At 33.9% G+C, this 881-nt stretch overlaps 1 non-coding gene across 1 annotated transcript; it reads left to right on the top strand.

Moving 5' to 3' along the window:
* On the top strand, positions 1–106 carry LOC121204435 (small nucleolar RNA R71). The gene has a single exon (XR_005899360.1). It is a non-coding gene; the product is annotated as a small nucleolar RNA R71 (small nucleolar RNA).
* Positions 107–881: the final 775 nt, after the last annotated feature.

The following is an 881-nucleotide window of genomic DNA, read 5'->3' as shown; positions in this document are numbered from 1 at the left end:
ATCTTGTGATGAGGGCATTTTCGTAATAATTTTTAAATCTTTCTCATGCCTCATATAAGGATTCATTATCCAATTGCTAAAAAGTTGTGATCTCATTCCTTAATTTTGCATTTCTACTCTTTGGGAAATACTTAACCAGGAAACGTTTCGCCAATTCTTACCATGTAGAAATTGAACCAGGTGGTAATGAATTAAGCCAAGCTCGGGCTCTATCTTTTAAAAAGTACAGGAATAATTTTAACCTTAGAACATCTTTGGTCACTTAGTCAATTTAAAAGAATCACTCACCTCCATGAACAAATGAAGGTGAAGGTGTAAATTTGGCACTCCACTAAATTGACCTACTGTTTGAAGCATCTAGAACATAACAGGCTTTAACTTGAATTTTGGTGCCTCAATTTCGGGTCTAACAATACCTAGGTTGAGCTCATTGAAAAGAGGCACAACATGTTGCTTAATGGCCCGGTCCCTATCATCAACAACAATGACTGGATTGCGAGCATAAGCAGCTCCATTTCCTTGATTTTGATCAGGATTCAACTTTTCGGCTTATCTTTGGACTGCTTATCTTCTTCTGTGTCTGAAGGTTCACTCAATTTTAAGGTCTACTAGGAGTAAGTCAATGATTTGATCAATGCTCATAAACACTTAAAAAGAAAAATAAAATAAAATACTAAATTGTAAAATTAAAATAATTTTCACAAATAATAATAGAAATAACAGTCCCTGGCAACGGCGCAAAAAACTTATTGCGGGGTGTAAAAATAACCGTGAATTGTATGCAAGTGTACACAATTATAACAAGTAATAAAGTAGTAAGTATATGAGTATCGTCTCTTCAGAGACTAAACAAGTGGTTAAGGTTTTTTGAAAATAATTTA

Source organism: Gossypium hirsutum, chromosome A07, assembly GCF_007990345.1.
Source record: "Gossypium hirsutum isolate 1008001.06 chromosome A07, Gossypium_hirsutum_v2.1, whole genome shotgun sequence".
Taxonomy (NCBI): Eukaryota; Viridiplantae; Streptophyta; class Magnoliopsida; order Malvales; family Malvaceae; genus Gossypium; species Gossypium hirsutum.
This window is presented reverse-complemented; position numbering and strand designations above follow the sequence as displayed.